The 20156-nt window shown below is 43.4% G+C and overlaps 1 long non-coding RNA gene across 2 annotated transcripts; it reads right to left on the bottom strand.

Annotated features, from left to right (window-relative positions):
• Positions 1-455: 455 nt before the first annotated feature.
• LOC140622978 (uncharacterized) lies at positions 456-19893 on the bottom strand. Of its 2 annotated transcripts, none has more exons than XR_012022644.1 (7): positions 18453-19893; positions 15256-15478; positions 6160-13695; positions 5703-5772; positions 5247-5409; positions 4410-4596; positions 456-1203 (listed from the first exon to the last, which is right to left on the bottom strand). It is a non-coding gene; the product is annotated as an uncharacterized lncRNA (long non-coding RNA). The 2 variants fall into 2 exon arrangements; XR_012022645.1 differs by having other exon boundaries at positions 15256-15415.
• Positions 19894-20156: the final 263 nt, after the last annotated feature.

Below are 20156 nucleotides of genomic sequence, written 5' to 3'. Positions count from 1 at the left end.
TGTCCTTATAAGAAGAGGAGATTAGGACATGCAGAGGGACACCAGGGGCACCAGTGTGCAGACCATTGGAAGAGGCAGCAAGAAGGTGCTATTTGCCCATCTGCAAGCCAAGGAGAGAGCCTTCAGAGGAAAACAACTCTTACTTATAGGCTGGCCCACTGTGGCCATCTCTACCTACTGCTGTATGTATTAGGGCTGTTGCTGCATAAGTGATGATAAAGAGCTTTTCTCTTTCCGCTGATTGGAAGACTCAAGAGAATTGGTAAAATGCACTAGAAAGGATTTTACATTAGGCATAAAAAGCATTTCCTCATATATAGGAGATGTAGTATTTAAATGTCTGCCTGAAAGTTTCTCCAGTTTAAGGATTGATCAGATTTCAGTAGACCCTGCTTGGCAGTAGAGGAATGCATTAAGTGGCACCGTGAGATACTTCCCAGCTTTCTGGGTCATCATTAATTACTTAAGTTATTTATTCAGCATTTATTAAACATGCAAATATGTGAGGCATTGTACTTTGCATGGAAGCAAATAACCAGACCCCTGCCCTTTAGGTTAATTAGAGTAACCTAGCTAATTAACTAATTAAGATAAATTAGACACAGTCCTTGTCCTCTGCAAGGTAACAGTCACTGGAGAAGACAGACAGGAAAACAGATGATTTAAAAATAACACAATCAAGACTATACTAGAGATATCACTTGGGTGCTGTGGGAACACTGTGTACCTGGAGAATAGGAAAAGGCTTCACACAGGTGATATTTAACAGGGTCTTGAAAGGTGTGTAGGAGTTCATCAGGCTGATAAAGGGGAAGGAAGGGTATTTTAGGGCATGGTGAAAGCAAGAGGCATGAGGGACATGGTGTTTCTGGGAATCAGTGAGGACTACACTGGAACAAGATTTGTGAAAGTGAGATCACAGGGCCATGGGGGATGACACTGGAGAAGTGGCTGCCACCTGAGACTTAGCGGGTAGTTCAAGGTCTTTGTCACTGTGGACAGGACTGACTCTTCATTGGATCATCTTTGCTAGCCTACTGGCAATTTCTAAGATGACCCCAACAAACATGATGTGGCTTTCCGGTTGCATTCCCTGCTACTTTGTCTCTCTGGTTTGTCTTTCCAGTTTTTCCATTAGTCCAAGAGAGCTACCCGATATCCTGCCAGTTGTCCCATTCAAGGGAGTCAGATTTGGTCTCTGTCCTGGAAATAAGAGCATAATTAAAGATTACTACAAACTTTTTGAATTAAAATAGCTCTCATATTTTTAAAATTTCAACTTTATTGAGGTATAATTGACAAAATTGTAAGATGTTTAAAGTATATGTCGTAGTGATTTGACGTGTGTCCACATTGTGAAAACATCCCCCTCATCTAGTTAATTAACATGTCCATTACCTCACATGCTTATTTTATTTTGTTTTTGGTGATAACATTTAAGTTCTACTCTCTTAGCAAATTCAATTATACAATGCAGTGTTCTCCACCTATAGTCACCATGTTTTACATTAGATCTTCTCCTATATTAATACCCGAGTAGTTCAATAACACAAAAAGGATCTTTAAGTAGCCTTGGGATATTAATCATTTCAGCTGTTATAATGTCTATAACAATAAAAATAAATACTCTCATAACTGAAGAGATTATGATCCTAAAAATCCACAGAGATCACATTCCAGTGTACAGCTGCCTCTGTTAGCCTGGCCACACACATCACCCCACAGAGATTCACTTAAAGATCTCAGACTCCATGTACCTTCTCTTCCACACTTTCTGACATTAAGTCTCCTCCCCTCCCAGCTCCCTGGCCTGGCTGTCTATTGCTCAGGAGTGATCCTCCGAGATGATGCTGTCCACAAGCCTCTTTCTGACAGCATGCTTCCCTCACCTGGGTGTTCTGTACCACTTTCTTGTCTTTCTTTTCTCACCCTCCCACACAGCTTAGAGCCCAGAGCCCATCCCTACAAGTGTTTCCTTGCCAAGGAACCTCAATGTCCTTTATCATTGTTCCCCTTACCCTACTTGCATGGTCAACTCCATTGCTGGATGAATTCAATTGTGCTTCTCCACACCTGCTTCGAGGTTCTGAGTGGGGCTGAATGGAAAGCAGTCACTCAACCACATATCCTTGCTCCATTAGATTAGCTCCCATCCTCACCCGTGTCTTCATTGCTCAGTGTTGGTAGAAAACTCTCCATTTCCTGGTCAACTCTCTCCATGTCACCAGCAAAGACTTCTCAAGCCTCATCTACACTCTTCAGTGGAAGAACACTCTCGCTCCCCTCTCTGACCTTTATTCTCAGCAGAGGACTCCATTTCATTCTTCAGGAGCCGTGCATGGTTAGTGAGCACCTACTCTTAACCAGGCCCTCATCTAGGCTCTGGGGATCTGCGATGGAAAAATAAAGCCCTGACTCATAAGGTTGGTGTTCTAATAGAAGGAGATAGACGATAAACAAATATCCCACATAGAATGCCACTGGTTATGATGATACAAAGAAAAATAAAGTAGGATACAGGGTGGGGAAGAGGGATGGGCTGCTATTTTATTTAAAGGGAGTTGAGAAGATAGCATCTATGCAGGGAGCAAGGTGTGTGTCTGTCTGATGGAAGGAAATGTAAGTAGAGCCTGCATGGTGAACACAAGCTAGGTATGTGGGAAAAATAGAGAGGAGGCCAGGGTGGCTGGAGCAGAGAGAAATAGAGCAGTAGGAGATGAGGTTAGGCAGGTGGGGAGGAGATGATGACCTAGAGGCCAGGAACCACTGTGAAGATTTCGCTTTTCTTGGAATGACAGGGGAGCCGTTGGAGGGCTTCGAGCAGAGTGGTGATAAGAGGTGTCTTAGGCTTAAGGAAATCACTCTGGCTGCTGGGGGGAGAGTAGGAGCAGGAGTTTCAGAGATGCCAGAATGGCGCTTCCCCTCAGACAGGGCATGTGTATTTTTGGTTGTGGGAAGAAGAGTTGTGGAGCTTTAGTGGCAGCATAGGGAATGGGATGGAAGCAGTGAGGGAAGAAGGGCATCTGTGGATGCCGGGAAGCCTATGGAAACCCAAGAAATACACAGCTCTTGCTTGTTTTACTACCCAGTATGGTATTTCCTTCCTACTTGAGAGAGTCCTTTACCATGGGTGTGTGTGTGGGGGGATGGTTTGCTGAAATGCAGGGCTGAGAGTCCCTTTAAAGAGGTTACTGGCAGCTAGTGAATGGGCTGGGGACCTAGGTTCAGCCAGCTGGATGCTCACACCTGGAGCCTTCAGTTTAAATGGAATGATTCCTAGAACACATTCCATTACCTGAGAAATTCTTGGTGACGGCTGTGGCGAAGTGAGAATCCTGCTGGTGGCAATGGTACCAAAGGCAGTGTCTCCAGCAGCGTCTTCCCACTGGTGGGGCGGGGGGACTAGGGGTTCCTGGCTGGGTTTCCTCTCTTGCATGCTACCCTGCGCAGACCTAGCTTTCCTGGCTTTCTAAGTCCTTAACCAAGTTCTGAGTTCTTAACCAAGAACCCTGCAGATGCGGTGGCCACGGATTATTTTTTGGCCAAGAATTTTGCAGAGTACTACTTGCTAAAGAAAGTCTGTTCTAATTTGAGCCACCCTGACTCTAAATGTGGGTGAGAGGTGGTCACAAGAACTTATTCAGTATGAAGTTGTATTCAGAGAGGAGGAAAGCAGGGTGAGAACAAAGATAGGAAGAAGCAAAGCTGAGATAAAACAAGTTAAAATGCTTTGTGAGATGAGTTTGAATATCACCATGTAAAATCCGGTACATTTTCTTGCAAGTTTTTTGTCTTAAAATTATTTTAACAATTCTTTTGAAGAAAGCTACTGATTAAATTTTAATTCTGTTCTTGAGAGTGCTTAGTTCGATGTTCTGATTATGCAGGGATTGTTTCCTGTGGAAAAGGAGAAGCTGATACACTCTGTGTGTTTTTGCATTTCTTAAGCTCTTCAAAATGCAAGAAGCCTAATTTTGTTATCAGTTAAAACTTCAATTCCAGATCGTCAGCATGGGTAAACCGGTGGCCTGGGAGTCAGGAGTTTTAGCTGTGAAAACTCAGTGTCTCTCTGTTCAGGGAAGGGCTGTGGATGATCTCAAAAGCTCCCTGAAGCCCTAAAAATTTGATCTGACCCAAAACTATCACACATTTTTTAGGATATTTTAAACATGAGGAAAAGTGAAGATAATTCAGGAACAGACATGAAGGTATTTCTCATACAGCTTTAATAAATCTTAACATTTTGTAATATTTGTTTCAGATCTTTTAGTGTTTTTGTTTTTTAATAACCACGCAATAAAATTCAATTAAAAAAGGCTTTTTCTTCCTCTTGTACACAGTTTTATGAGTTTTTTTTTCATTTACAAAATTATTGTAATATATACATAACAAAAATTTGCCATTCTCACCATTTTGAAGTGTACCGTTCAGGAGCAATAAGTACATTTCCATTGTTTTGCAACCATCACCATCCCTTCCCAGAACTTTCTTCATCTTCCCAAACTGAAATCCCATCCCCATTAAGCAGGGATTCCCATTCTCTCCACCTCACAGCCCCTGGAAGCCACCATTCTGCCGTCTTTGTGAATTTCAGCCCTATGAATTTCAGTACATTGGAAAGTGACAGTAAGGACACAGAGAAACCCCATCACCCCTCAAATCTCCCTTTATAACCACAGTGTTCCGTAGCCCTTGGCAACCATTAATCACCACCCCCCTTTTCTCCAATGTCATAAACGGAATCATAAGGATGTGATCTTCTAACATTGGCTTCTTATATACAGCGTGATGCTTTTGGGGCTCATCCAAATTTGTGTCTATTGCTCCCTGTGTTCCCCTCTCTAATTCCTCTCCAAAGGCAACCGCGGTCCTTAAGTCAATGTATTTAATTCTTATGAATATTTTTATAGTTTTAGTGTATACGGATTTAGCCACAAAAATACATACTCCCTGTTTCCTATAATTTAAAATTTAAATAAATGATATCATAATGTACATGCCATGCTGCAAGTTGCTTTTATAACTCTCTGCTACATTGGTGCCATGTTAATGCTGAGTTATGAAATTTCACTGTTATATTCTGTTCAATGACTATATCACGTATATTGTGGATTCATCCATTTACCAATGAATAGACGTTTCTTTCCTGTCTGTCCACCTGTCTCTTTATCCCTCCCTGACCAGCCCTGGTAAGCCTCCCGCCCAGGGCCTCCAGTTCCAAATCACAGATGGTTAGAAATGCTCACTCTGAGGTCATAGTGGGGAAATCCCGGATCTCATCTCTAAGCTGGCTGCTTCCTCGGTTGAGTGCCTGGACAGAAGTTGCGTCTGAATCCTCTGACCCTCATCTAAGCCCAAAGTTTCAAAGACATTTCAATCTTGGTTGTGGCTTAGCATTTCTATGGGAGTCTTAAAAAAAAATAAAAGGAAAAGAGAGAGAATTTTAAAATTAAATCAGAATTTCTAGGACAGGGATCCCTGGGTGGCTCAGCGGTTTAACACCTGCCTTCGGCCTAGGGCATGATCCTGGGGTCCCAGATCAAGTCTCACATCGGGCTTCCTGCATGGAGCCTTCTTCTCCCTCTGCCTGTGTCTTTGCCTCTCTCTGTCTCTGTCTCTGTCTCTGTCTCTCTCTCTCTCTTTCTGTCTCTCATGAATAAATAACATTAAAAAAAAAAAAAGAATCTCCAGGGCAGGGGTACCTGGGTGACTCAGTTGTTTCAGCATTGGCCTTCGGCTCAGGTCATGATCCTGGGGTCCTGGGATGGAGCCCTGCATCATCATCATCATCATCATCATCATCATCATCATCATCATCATCAGGCTCCCTGCTCAGCGGGGAGTCTACTTCTCCCTCCCCCTGTTCTTGCACTCTTGCTTGTTCTTTCTTTCCCTCTCAAATAAAAAAATAAAGAATTTCCAGGGCAATGGTACTGTTTTTAAGTCTCTAGGTGATTTATAAATGTAGCCAGAATAACAAACCCCTGATTTAAAAAAACAAAAACAGACAAATAACTCCAGACAGGCAGCTTTTTCCAGCTCCTTTCACCAGCTGAGCTGCAGGCCTCCAGTCCCCACATCCAGCAGTGAGGTTACTCTACCCTCCTCTCAACCCCCACCTCTTTTTCCCTGGACCATGCTGGAGCCAAACTCAGCCACCTGATGGTTTCTCTTCTGTTTCTGGGGCACAGGGACATTTATCAAGTTTCCGAGGCTCTTTCTGGTTTACACATTTTCTTGATTTGTATTTTATCACTCTTCTATGTTCTATATGGTGAGATGTTGCCTCAGAACATGAACTTCTAGAAATGGCTTCTATCTCAGACTCTTGAAAGCACACGTCACCCGCGGAAGGACTGCTATTGTGACTTCAAAGGAACATATGCTGCCACCTTATAAATAGCTTCCTTTTGTGTTTTGCTGTTTTAAAGCGAAAAATTATTGCTTTGTCCCATTTCAAAAGTAAATTATACTTGCGGGAAAATGTTCAAATGCTGTGGAAATGTATGACTTTGAAAGTAAAAGCCTCCCATCATCATTCCCCTGCAGATAGTTTTGAGTATATTTTCCCATATTTTTATACAAAAATACACATACTAATTTTTTAAAAATGAAAATGGAATTAAATTGATGAACTGAAGGGCCGTTGAGTTTTACTCTTAGTGGAAAACTTTCTGTACTTAGATGCCTACATTATTATTAATGGACATAATGCACTGCAGTTCATTTAGGGATGGCCATTTGCAATGTTTCGATCTTGGCCATCACAGACAATGCCGAAATTAAATGTTCTCATGTGTCCATATCTCCATGCATTTGTGCGGGGTCAAAATCTGCTTTATTTCCTTGGAATCCACATTTCCTTTTGAAGCTCTGAGTATATACATTCCTGCCAGGAAGGAAAATCGGCTTGGAGAGGGTGGAGTAGGCCAGTGGGCTGGAAGGCAGTGGATGCATGGTGCTCCCTTGAGATGCTCAGTCCTATTAGAGTCAACCTCCTGAGCCTCTAAACTCTCAATGCTGTGCACACTGAAACAGATGTCCTTTGCTTCACCTTCTCCTTAACCTGACCAGGTACTGAACGTCAGCCTCCAGAAAGTTAACTTGGAAAGGTTTAGTGCCAAGGCTTTCAAACCGCAGGGCTGTGACTTATTTGTGGATCACAAATGAGCAATTAAAAAAAAAAATCAGGGATGCCTGGGTGGCTCAGCAGTTGAGCATCTACCTTGGCTCAGGGCATCATCCCCTGGTCCTGGGATCGAGTCCTGCATCGGGCTCCCCGCAGGGAACCTACTTCTCCCTCTGCCTATGTCTCCGCCTCTCTCTGTCTCTCATGAATAAACAAAATCTTTTAAAAAAAGAAAAAAATAAAAATAAATCAAACAGAACAGTATAGCAAATATCAGAGCACATTACGTGAAGTTGCTGTGGCAATTTTATTTCAAAGGCGTGTGTATGTAGGTGTGTGTGTTTGTGTGTGTGTGTTGGGTATCGTCCTAACTCAGGTTCCTTGGAAGCAACGCCCAAGAAAAGATTGTGGGTGTCTATGATGTCTTTAAGGACTGGTCTCAGAAAAAAGAGAAGGGAGCAGGGAGGGAGCTGGACAGGGCAGGGCAGGAGCTGAGCAGGGCCTGCTCTCACGCCTAATCCCATGGTTCGAATTGTACCAGAGACAAGCTGGTAGCCTCCTGAACCCCCAAGTCAGCCAGTCGTTGGCTGTGGGCTGCTCTCAGGAATACAGGGGCGTAACCTCTGAAAAGGCAGCTTCTGCTCAGCCCAGAGTAATTCTCCAAAGAAGGAGGCAATGCTCTTGACAGCTGCAGAATGGGTGCAACAGCCTGCACGGGGTTACCCACAGTGTCCATTTTGTGACATTTTATAAAATGTATTTCTTAGTGTGAGTAATGGAAAAAAAAGTTTGAGAAATGCTGGTGTAGAAGAATTCCGTCCATCAACCCGTGGGAAAGAAAATGAGGCCTCTATTACTCTTCCTCATTTTGTTAGACAAAGGCAAATCCTCCCATGCAGTATTCATTACAAATTCCCCATCAGAGAAAAAAGGCACCACAGAAAGGAAACAAAATGTGGAGGATGTTCTGAATGTTTTAAGCTTAAGCCTTAAGGCCCCAGCAGCCACCTAAGGAGGCTTAGAGCTGTGTTCTCCCACTGGGGGCATACCACCTTCGGGGTGCAGGGGGTGGTGGAGCTGTCAGGGTGGCCTCAGAACAGTGAAATAAGCATGACATGTGTTCACAAAGCACTCATTTCCCCCAGCTCAAGGTTTTAAAACATTTTTAAGACCTTGGATATAATATGGAACAAAATATAAAATTCATGTGAGCTTTTAAGATAAAGAATAAAATTACTAAGACAGGTGAGATTAGAGCTCACCACTTTGGTCTGTGCTCTGACTCCCAGACGTTCTTGTTGGTTTGCCTTTGCAGTTAGATACTCAAGGGGCAAATTGTGGAAAACAGCAGTTTCAGCACTCTTCCTCTTTCAGGAGGGTGGGGTTAACACGATCCTCCAGATTCCAAGCAGTTTGCTGGGAGCTGACATTTGCCCACCCAATAGTCTTGGCCACCAATCCTAAACTACCAGAACCATTCAGATAGTCAATGGATGGTTATTAAACCAGCAACTGGGGCTGAAATGATGAACAAGATAGACCATCCTGCCCTTATGGACCATTCTGATCAGAGGATTCAGACAAAACCAAATAAATAATGCAAGAGTCATTAGAGCTGCTCATCAAATTTTTGTGGCTTTCTGCCTTTGGGGCACATGTAGTGAGTACAGTGGTAGGGCCTCTTGTAGGGGGCTGGGGACATTGACTAGTTCTGGCCAATGATTCTGACTAGAAGTGTTGTGTGCCCCTTCTGGGCTGAGCAGCTCATGTGATGCTCCCTGGAGCTCTCTGCCCTCTGACACAATGACCAGTGAAGTGTCCATATGGTGGCCGCCCCATCAGCCGGGCCCCTGAGCCAAGCCTCCCAGCTGCCCCCTAACATATGTGTAGAATGAAAAAGCAATAAACCTTTGTTGTTTTAGGCTCCCGAGATTTGGGGAGTTTTATTACTGCACTATAATCTAAAGTATCCTGACTTGTACAAAACAATAAAACAATATTATAAATTGTGATAACTGCTGTGAATAAAGGAATAAATTGCTAATACAACATGATAGCAGCCTATAGGTCAGGGGATGTTTCTATGAAGATAGGAAATTTAAGCAGGCATCTATTAGATCAAGGCAATGCAGACTGCCACAATTGTTTTTGCTTTATTGCCAAGAATGGCAAAGTAGCCCTGGAATCACAGAGTCAGAAAAGTTAGGAAAGTGGGGGTGCAGATTTGCCCAAGGTCCCATGGCTAATTGATGGCAGAGCTGGAGCTCTAGCTTCAGTGTGTGGACTTAGCTCTACATCCTCTCTAGTAGGGCTGCTACTAAGGGAGGCAAGGGAGGGGTCTAGGATAAAACACTGTAGGAGACCACCCTCTGGGGCCTCCTTTATGTTTGCACAATCCTGAGAATGCTTGCCCTAAGGGGCCCACTCTTAAGGAGGAACTCATTCCCAGGATCATGCAAGTGCAGAGTTGACACCTGGAAATCAATGCCTCCTTTAATGTTACACCCGGAGCGCTCCTCCTCTGACCCTGGTCCCAGCTGGGCTCTACACCACTGTGCTTGGTAGGGATGGCTTGTATGCACTTGGCATTCAGGTAGCTGAGGGTGTGTCCTTGGCATTCTGGGTGTGTCTCCTGATGTGATCTGAAACAGCACAACACTCCTTGGGACCATTTGACGGAGAACATGGCATTTGAATATGGGAAAGCACAGGGTTTTCAGGCTGCCCAAAACTGGCTTCTTCCCAGAGTCTGTGGTGGGTAACCAAGCAAAGAGACCAGAAAGTGAGATTTCTGGAGTTTGGGAGGGGCTACTGGCTGGATGGGGCCATTTTCCCCCTCAGTGCAGAAAAAAGCCTTTCTTCCACTCCGAAAAGGATCATTCCAAATGCAGAAAAGGAATTAAATGAAGTGCATTCTCTGTGAGGAGTTAATGATTTCTTTTCCTGAGAGCAGATTTGGGGATGGGGAAGAGGAGGGAGAAGCTAGCTGCTGACAGCTCCTCTGTGGGAACCAGCTCCTTTGGCATCACCTGCTTGGCTCGATTATCCCCACTTTACAGAGAAAGGAACCATCCATTAGTCGAAGGCGTTTGCCTATTTGAACACAAGTCTGCCTAACTCTTATCCGCTTGAGGACAAGGGGTAACAGAAAGGGTAAAGTGTGGTGGCTGGAAGCGCTGATCTGGCGGAGAGGACAGATAACAGAATAGAAACAAAGCCACCTACTTTACAAAGCTAACTCAACCCAGGCCACCAGATTTTGTGTAAAATTTCACGAATCCACCACCTTCTGGATCATTGTTCTCAGGCAATTTCTAACTAGAGTGCTGAGCAAGTGGGTGTGCATTCAACAAAAAACAAAATGTGTACAGAACCTCAGGGGCACAGAGATCTCTGTTTCGCCACATCCTATGTTTTTGCTTCACCAAGGTAAGATTTACAAACCATGGAATTTGCTTGTAGTTAGAATATGGTTGATGATTGTTAGTAGATGTATCCAGTTTTGAAGCCATTATCACGTCCATCACCTCTAGAGTTCTCGTTGTGCCTACTTAGGATCACCTTCCTTTCCGAACCCCAGTGCCAGGCAGGCACTGTCTGTGTCTATGGTTTTACTGTTGCTAGAGCTTTCATACCATGTGATCCGAAGACAGGTAGCCTTTTGTGTTTGGTCCTCTCACACGGCATAAAGTGTTTGAGATTCAACCATAATATTGCTTGTATCAGTATCATTTCTTTTATATTGCTGAATTCCAATCCATTGCATGAATATACTACATTATGTTCATCCATTTACCAGATGATGGACATTGGCTTGTTTCCAGTGTTGGGGTGTTGCTAGAATAGTCACATACAAGTGTCTGTGTTGACATATGTTTTCATTTCTTTGGTGTACATCGAGGAGTGGAGGTGCTGGGTTGTATGGTAGGTGGATGATTAGCTTTTTAAGAAACCACCATTTTGCCCAAAGGGGCTATGACCATTTTACATTCCCACTAGGATTATCAGACTTCTTGGTTATAGCCATTTTAGTGGAGATATCTAGGACAATATCTCATTCACCAGTTATCGGTTATACAAATTATCAGTTATATAAGTCACAAACATTTTTCTCTCAGTCTTTCACTCACATTTTAATTTTCTTAATAGTATCATTTAAGAAAAGTAGTTTTTAAATTTTGAAGAAGTCCAATATTTTAATTGTTTTCTTTTATGGATCATGCTTTTGGTGCCATATCTGAGAGATCTTTGTTGAATTCTAGGTCATAAAGGTTTTCTTCTGGGCAGCCCGGGTGGCTCAGCGGTTTAGTGTCACCTTTGGCCCAGGGCCCGATACTGGGGACCCAGGATCGAGTCCCACGTCGGGCTCCATGCATGGAGCCTGCTTTTCCCTCTGCCTGTGTCTCTGCCTCTCTCTCTCTCTTTCTCTGTGTCTCTCATGAATAAATAAATAAAATCTTAAAAAAAAATAAAATAAAGGTTTTCTTCTTGGGGTTTTATCATTTTAGCTCTTACATTTAGTTCTGTCGTGCATTTTGAGTTAATTTTGTGCAGCCACATCTTTGAACCCTTCTCTTTACAGATGGGGAGACCAAAGCAAAGGCGCTTGGTTTAAGTTCTAAAGCAAACTAATGACAGAGCTAACATAGATTGTGAAGGTCCCTTCCAGACCAAGTGTTTGTTTTGACAGAGTTCAGATGATTCCACACATTCTAGGTTCGATGCTGCGTGGTTTTGGCCCCTAACATCACTCATTGAAAAGGCCTTCTTAAAGTCTGAGCCAGGTGTTTCTTATCAGCTCATGTGCACTGTGTCGGTTCCTCAACTCAGTAGAAGCAAATTGCTTAGCATCATTGTCTATACACTTGGAGCCAGCTGAGCCCATCCCATCTATATTTCTTCTAGCTAAATAGCTTTGGCTTCTTTTCCTCCCAGGGACTGTTTCTGCCCCTCCCAGGCCTTGCCCTGCTTCTTTGCACTAATGTCCTATACGTGGCACTTGCCACTTGGTATTGAACATTACAGCTCTGAAAGCAAGGGCAGGCTGGGAACACGTAGTCGGGTGGATTTCCCAGAGGATGCTGGAGAGAAAACAGCTGCCAACTTCCATTCCGATTTGTCAAGCAAGACAGCTGGAATTGTTAGGCCTTTCAATTTCCTGAGATCACTTGGGTAGAGGGAAGATGAGGGCAGAAGGACCTGTGAGGAAAGGTTGGACCAAGGGGCTTGAGAATCATACTTGTCACTCAAACACACAGCTGACAGTTTATCCTCTCATAGTTTGGGTCCAGCTACAATATCTGTTCTTTTACCTGGTCCTAGAAAAATCACATCAGCAACTATCCACCTCTTGATGAAGCAAGTTTTTAAACTGTAATAGTTGAACAGCAGAGAGCTGGGAGCAAAGGAGATGTCCATTTCCCTAAGAATGGGGAAGGCACATCCCATCCCACACAGGAATGCTACAGAAGTTCTGCGGCAGGTAGACACAACAAGCCAGATGTGCATGCACACAAGAGTGTGAAAAGACGTTAAATCTGTAGAGTTGAGTACAGAAGAGGAAAAAGAGTAAGATCTAGAGCATAACATAAATAATATTAGTCAAAACCATATATGCCCTTCAAAGTGACCATCCATACTCTACAAGTATCATACGTGTATCAGGCCATATATTCAGTACATAAGAGCGGATGTCTGGTGTGGGGAGGGAAATTGGAGGGAGTTCTGTGTTAGTTTCCTGTGGCTGTTGGAACCAATTTATACAAACTGGGTAGTGTGGAGCAATATCCGTGTATTCTCTCACTGTTCAGGAGATCAGAAATCTAAAATCAGTATCATCGTGCTAGAAGCAAGTTGCCAACTCCTCTGGAGGCTCTAGGGGAGAATCCACCTAGCCTCTTCCAGCTTCTGGGGGCTACTGGCACTCCTTGGCTTGTGCTTACATCACTCCAGTCTTGAATGGCCAGCATCTTCAAGCCTTTCTGCTTCATTGTCACAGCACCTTGTGTGTGTCAGGTCTCCCTCTGCAACCCTCTTGTGAGGGCCCAGCCAGATGATCTGGGATATAATCTCCCCATTTTAAACTCCTTAATCCCATCTGCAAAGACCACTTCCCCCCACCCTCCTTTGCCATGTTAGATGGCATTCACAGGTTTCAGGGATCCAGAGGTGGATATCTTCCGGGCCACCATTTGTTCAGCCTATTATAGGGTCCTTTACCCTTTTTCTTTCACACCTCTCACTCAATCTCTAGAAAATCATGTTGACTCAACTTTCAAAGCATCTAGAATTGACCCACTTTTACTTTTACTACCTTCATGGCTCCCCAGCCAGCCTAGCTGAAGCCACCACCTCTCCTCACTGGTCCCTTGGCTTACCTCCTTGTTTCTTTATGATGCGCTGTCTACACAGCGGGCAGGTATCTTTTTAAAACTTATTCAGATCATGGTACTCTTTTGTGTCTCATTTTTTTACTCTGCTTTATTTTCTCTTTATAACGTTTATTCACCAGTTGCCATATATTTATTGTTTCTTCATTTGTCAATTTCCATGACTAGAAATCAGCTCTGCAAGAGCAAAGATTTTGACTGTTTTGTTTCCAGCAGGAAAAAATAGTGCCTAACACATTGTAGACGCTCTAAATAGTTGTCACATGAATGATCAAAGGGGAACAAAGTTAATATAAAAAGAGAGGGGGTTTGCATAGACTCTAGTGAAGTGTCATAAACTAAGGAGCAAAATTTACTCATCTGCCGTTCTATTGTCCCAAAGACCATTTATCTAGAGCCCTGAGGTTACATAGCAGTGTGGATGGCTTTACTTTCAGGCCATACCTAAGCCCTAGGCTCAGTTAGTGGACTCATCTCATGAGCCACTCCTCCCGGGCCTGACCATCCAGGGCAGTGTGGCTGCATAAAGCAAATGTGGACTTTGAGGATAAACTGACTTGGAAGACCCAGGTAGATGATTTTGGGCAAGTTACTGAAACTCTCTGAGTCTCAATTTTCTAATCTCCTAAGTGAGGATTATAATTCCTATCTGGCAGGATTATTCTGAGAGTAGAAATAATGTAGCTAAACTACTTGTCATCCTGTTCTATATCCAGGTGGCTCTTCATTCCATCCACCTTTGACATCCATGGCTTTATGATGATACTATTGACTGGAGGCCACAGAATGAATTCCGCAAAACAACCCTCATTACTTTATGTAATGATTGTCCCATAGCAAAACATTGTTCTTTGTGTATTATGCTATTGGCCAATATAAAGGTTGATTAGTGATCAAGTCAAGCATCTCAGTATCTGCAAAGGCATGTCTATTCTACCCACTATGAGAAGGGCTCCCTTCCTCAGTACTTTGGTAGTGCCACCGGGTCACCTCTGGCATAGCTCTTATCACCCTCTTTTGTAATGGCCTGAGGAATTGTGTCTGTCCCACACCAGAATGCGTTGTGGAAAGATACTGTGTCTTAGTCATTCATCTTTGTACATTGACTATTTGATGGGTAAATAATATGCATAAAATACATTTTCTATCATGAGTACAATCCAATTCATTTTCAATTCAATTCAATTCAATTCAACAAACATTACTTGATGTATCATTCTGGGGATCGTTCTAAGGATGTGTATTGTTCTAGAGATTGTGTGTTATTCCCTCTGTGGGGACAGAACCTCCAGTCTTCTGCTGGGGCTGGGAAGGAGCAATTGCAAGGCTGATAAAGAAGGAGACAAGATCTAGGGCTCTAACTTCTCCTTGAAAACACTTTCACCAATCCTTCTGTTTTTAACCTCAGCTTTATCCCTACTTTCTGGTCCTTTTGAGGGTTCTGCATGATAAATTGAGCTGCTTCTTGTCTTCACAATAATGGCTTATGATGCCACTTTCTCAGGTCAGGTACCACTTGTCCATTTGTTTTCTAGTTTCAGAAAACACGTTATTCTTTTTTCCTCTTCTCTATGTTTTGTTCTTGTGAGATCATGCTCACTTCTGCTCCCACCCTTTTAGCAGAATTTAAGTAGAAAAGACAAGTGTGTTTGTTTAGAGTGCATCTGTAGTCTTCTCTTGTTGCTACATAACAAATTAACACAAATTCAGTGAGTTAGAGAAAATTTGTTATCTTACCATTCTGAGGGGTAGAAGTGCAACATCATCAGTCCTAGTAGGCTAAGACGCTGGCTGGGCTGCATTTCTTTTTGGAGGCTTTGGGTGTGAGACTGTTTTCTTGCCCTTTCCAGCTTCTTGAAGTTGCCCACATTCCTTGGACTGTGGCCCCTTCCTCCATCTTCAAAGTCAGCAACAGTAGATTAAACTCTTCCACATGGCAGCATGAAGACCCACTCTTCCACTGTTAAAGACTCTTATGATTACATTAAGCCCATCTGGATAATCCAGAATAATTTCCCTATTTGAAAGTTAGCAGATTAGCAATTCCATCTGTAACTGTAATTCCTTTTCTTGTGCAAGGTAAACATAGTCACAGTTTCCAGAGATCAGGGCATGGGCATTTGGTGGGTCATTATTCTGCCTATGACAGCACCACTCTCTAGAGCTTAGAAATGCAAAATTGAGGGACTCTTGGAGGGCTCAGTGGTTGAGCATCTGTCTTTGGCTCAGGTTGTGATCCTGGGGTCCTGAGATTGAGTTCCACATCAGGTTCCTGCAGGGAGCCTGCTTCTCCCTCAGCCTATGTCTCTACCTCCCTCTGTCTCTCATGAAAAAAAAAAAAAATCTTTAAAAAAATTCAAAATTGAGTTTGCCACCACCTTCTATAAAGACTTAATATGACTTCAGATTTCAAAGAAACTTAAACTTTTCATACAATCCATACTTTTTGCATATTTTGTAGGAGTTTCCAAAGATGTGTAGAAAATGAGCAATACTTGCTCTAAAGTCATTTCATTCTTGTAACGAAGTAGTGGAAAAGCTTTTGTTTGAAGAACTTAAAATAATTGTGATCGGTTGAATAGTGTCTCTGCAAAACATATGTCTGAATCCTAACCCCTGGTACCTATGAATATGAACCTATTGGGACATGGGGTCTTGGCAAATGTAATTAAGTTAAGGATCCCAAGACGAGATGATCCTGGATTTAGAGTGATCCTTAAATCCAAAGACTGATGTCCTTGTAAGAAAAAGAAGAATGAAATTTGAGTCACAGAGACATAGAAGGAAAGGCCATATAAATATGAAGGCAGAGATTGGAGGGCATCCAGAGTCCAAGGAACACCAGGATTGCCAGCAATCACCAAAAGCTGGGAGACACTTGAAAAATATTATCCCTTGGAGCCTCTACAAGGAATCCACCCTGCTGACTGACTCCTTGGTTTGAACTTCAGGCCTTCACCATTAGATGAGAATGAGTTTCTGGGGTTTTATTTAAGCCACCCCCTTTGTGGTACACTGTAGTGGCAGCCCTAGGAAATAAATACAGTAAACCTTTAGCCAACTTCTTTTTCCAAGTAGTAAAATCACAGATTGCATTAATTTCATTTTACTCAGAGGCCATTTGTTCACTGTTAGGACTATCTTTGTGACATTCAAAAGGTTGTAGACCATGTCTATAAAGGCAAAATCAAGTGGAGAAGGGAATTACAGTGGCCCCTTCTTATCTGTAGGGGGTATGTTCCAAGACCCCCAGTGGATCCCTGAAACTGCAGATAGTAGTGAGCCCCATATACATTATGTATTCCCCTATATACACATGCCTATGATAAAGTATAACTCATAAATCAGGCACAGTAAGAAAGGAACAACAACAATAATAAAATAGAACAGTTGTAAGAACATACTGTAATAAAAGTTATGTGAATGTGGTCTCTTTCTCTCAAAATATCTTATTGTGCTTTACTTATCCTTCTTCTGGTAAGAAGATAAAATGCCTACGTGATGATGTGAAGTGAGGGGAATGATGTAGGTGCTGTGATGTAGCTTTATGCCACTACTGACCTTCTGACAAGATTTCCGAAGGAGGATCATCGGGATGCCTGGGTGGCTCAGCCGTTGAGCGCCTGTCTTTGGCCCGGGGCATGATTCCCGGTTCCCGGGATCGAGTCCCACATCAGGCTTCCTGCATGGAGCCTGCTTCTCCCTCTGCCTGTGTCTCTGCCTTTCTCTCTCTCTCTCTCTCTGTCTCTCATGAATAGATGAATAAAATCTTAAAAAAAAAAAAAAAAAACAGAAGGAGGATCATCTGCTTCCAGGCAGATGCTGACGGAGGGTAATTAAACCCACTGAGAGTGAAACTACATAGGTAAACGAGCCAGGAGGGGGGCACTGTAGTCTTCTGGTAATAAAATCTAGTATTTACTGAGCTAAGTTCTGTGTTAAATGTTACAGTCATTATTTTATGTAATCTTCATAATATCTCTATGACGGAGATACTATCATGATCTTTTTTATATGCTTGGAAACTGTAGCAGAGAGAGGTAAAACAGCTGAGAACATATTCTTTTTGTGGGGTAGAGGAGGAGTAGAGGGAGAGGGAGAGAATCTCAAGCAGGTTCCATGCCCACCATGTGAGCTGACTTGTGGCTCCATCTCACAACTCTGAGATCACCACCTGAGCTGAAATCGAGAGTTGGATGCTTAACACACTAAGCCACCCAGGCATCCCAAGAGAAAACATTCTAAACAAGGTCTTTCAAAATGCTAAACAGTTATGCTTGAAGATCCTGATTGGCAGTTGAAACTGATGGGGCTTGGTTTATTTAACCAGACTGGTTAAATAATTGTTCACAATCTCCTTTCTATTGTAAAAAAGCTAGAAAGTTCAAGAATTCCGGTCTAAAAGTTTATTTTATTTTATTTTATTTTATTTTATTTTATTTTATTTTATTTTATATTAAAGAGAGAGAGAGCGAGAGAGCACAGGAGAGCAGCAGGCAGAGGGAGAAACAGGCTCTCTGCTGAGCAGAAAGCCCAACATGGGGCTTGTTCCCAGAACCCAGAGATCAGGACCTGAGCCGAGGCGGATGCTTAACCCACTGAGCCATCTAGGCACCCCCAGCCTAAAAGTTTAAAAATGATATGAGTTCAATAAATCTGGAATAAATCGAGAATCATCCTTCATATTCGTATCATACCCAAAGGCTTTCTCTCAAGAGAAGCTGCTAAAGAGTCAAGTCATTTAAAAAATGTTACAGGCTACTGCATAGATCTTACTGATACTCATTTGATTAAGAAAATATTATCTTTCCCCACAGTTAGGCTTTTATCAGAGATGGGAAAGATAACCTAACTGCCAGGTCAGAGATTCAGAGAATTCATTACTAAGACAAATAGGGAAAAGGGGGAACTCTGAAAGTCTCTTCAGGACTTACTGGGGTTGGCAGGGCAATCATTAGTTTTGGTGTCTTCACATATCCTGTTCCGTTCAGGAAATAAAGATAATTTTGTAAGCCTGATGCATAGTAGGTCATCCAGTGGGTGATTTTCAAGGTAAACACCGTGACCATCTTCACTTCAGTGCAAGCTGGTTTAAGCAAAGTTAGAGCCAGAGCTTTAGTGGGTGGGTGGCTATAACTTCAATGCCAGGGTCACTGGTGCATTACAATTTGAGTAGAAGATAAGCTCACATTTCTTTTATCTTCTACTATTGAGATTATGTCTGTTTTTGCTCCCAGGATCCCCCATTCCGGTGATAAAAGCCTCAGGGCTTATTCATTCTATGATAGTAATCTTGGTTATAACCTCATTGTAGAAAGAAAACCAACAATTTGGATCCTCCCATCTTGTCCTCTGCTGCCACATGCTGCTCTTGTCACAGCTCAGGGCAACAGCTGTTCTAGAGCTGGCCTTGACTGCTCTGGTCACAGGAGATTGGGAGCTCAGAGCTGGGGGCTGGGCCACGCCCACTCTATTATCGATGTCACTGCCATGGTGGTGTCATGTTTGGAGGTAAGCATGATGTTGTGGGATATGGGGGAAGTCTTGGGGTACTCCTTGCTCAGATATGTGCCCTAGACGCCTTCCCCCTCAGTTTTAGAATTGCTCCCTACAGCCTAGAAATCCTTCCTCCTCCCCTGCCAAGGACTGCCTCTGGGCTGGCCTCTTGGGTTGACACTGGCACTTTTCCCCGGGGTATCGGTTGGTCAGAATAGTCCAAGGTATAGGATGTGTGCTGACATCAGGCCAGTGGTAGAAAATAAAATTGGATGGGCAGGGTACACGCAGACTATGGTGGATCTGGAATGCTTGGCCAAGGGCTCCTGTGAAGGTTTTGAGTTGGAAGGGAAATCTCACCCGACTCCAGCCTGAAATCCCACCTCCACTTCCAGCCACCACACTCTGTGTCTCAAAGATGTAGATTTTCCAGTAGCTTCCCAGGAGACCTGAGGCAGGAAAGTGGAGAAGCCAGCTGCTGTGCCCACACCCCCTGACCCATGCTGGGGAGCCTTCCCTGGGGCCTCTTGCTTACAGTCACTCTTCTTCTCTGTGACCCTCTGAGTAAGCTAGGGAGCGGGGACATCTCGACACGGTGATGATGTCTGAGACTCTCATTTAGGGAGTCTGCGGCTGGCGGCTTCTTCTCACTTCTCTTCTGTCCTTCCTTAGCCACCAGGCCCTGGATCTGGTAAAGAAGGAGTTTAGAAGGAGTGCTGCATTAAGAACTTCCTTTCTGGGGATCCCTGGGTGGCTCAGCGGTTTAGTGCCTGCCTTTGGCCCAGGGTGTGATCCTGGAGTCCCGGGATCCAGTCCCAAGTCAGGCTTCCTGCGAGGAGCCTGCTTCTCCCTCTGCCTGTGTCTCTGCCTCTCTCTCTCTCTCTCTCTCTGTGTGTGTGTATTTCATGAATAAATAAAGTCTTAAAAAAAAAACAAAAAACCTTCCTTTCCTTTTAAGTGTCATGACAGCAGAGTGTGATGCAAAATGAGCACCAGGCTGGGGGGTCAGAACCCCTGCTCTGGGGCTGGGCAACAGAGCCCTCACCCAGTTGCCCTCACCCAGGTTCAGCTCGCTCATCTGTAAAATAAAGGAGCCGGTCAGGATCACTCCCAGAAGTACGTGCAACTCTAACATTCGATGA

Source organism: Canis lupus, chromosome 32, assembly GCF_048164855.1.
Source record: "Canis lupus baileyi chromosome 32, mCanLup2.hap1, whole genome shotgun sequence".
Taxonomy (NCBI): Eukaryota; Metazoa; Chordata; class Mammalia; order Carnivora; family Canidae; genus Canis; species Canis lupus.
The sequence above is the reverse complement of the archived record's forward strand: the minus strand, read 5'-3'. Positions and strand labels throughout refer to the sequence as shown.